At 57.6% G+C, this 311-nt stretch overlaps 1 protein-coding gene across 1 annotated transcript in view; it reads right to left on the bottom strand.

The window, feature by feature from the left end:
* LOC119588845 (inositol hexakisphosphate and diphosphoinositol-pentakisphosphate kinase 2-like) overlaps nt 1-311 on the bottom strand; it is a gene marked incomplete at its 3' end in the record, with an annotated part of 41,624 nt that overhangs the window by 15,127 nt on the left and 26,186 nt on the right.

Here is a 311-nt window from a genome sequence, read left to right as displayed (position 1 = left end):
CAATAAAACAAAACCCGGAACGAAACCAAACCCAAGAGAACGAAGAGCAAAAGACAAGGATATCAATTAGAGTCAGAAAGAATCCACGAGAGAGAAAGGCCCATGCAGTACTCGGGCCGGCTCGCCGATGCCCACGACGACGCCCAGCCTCTCCCCTGGAATGGACGCCGCACCTGACCCGACTTCCACGCGGCCGACGAGCAGCGGCACAGCGACGCGGCTCTGGCCTCCCGAAGGCCCATTACGATGCTGGGAATTCTGCGGTGCAAATCGACTCCTCTTCTTGCACAATAAGAACCTGGCCGTGTGGC

The sequence above is a fragment of the Penaeus monodon genome, chromosome 24, assembly GCF_015228065.2.
Source record: "Penaeus monodon isolate SGIC_2016 chromosome 24, NSTDA_Pmon_1, whole genome shotgun sequence".
Taxonomy (NCBI): domain Eukaryota; kingdom Metazoa; phylum Arthropoda; class Malacostraca; order Decapoda; family Penaeidae; genus Penaeus; species Penaeus monodon.
The sequence above is the reverse complement of the archived record's forward strand: the minus strand, read 5'-3'. Positions and strand labels throughout refer to the sequence as shown.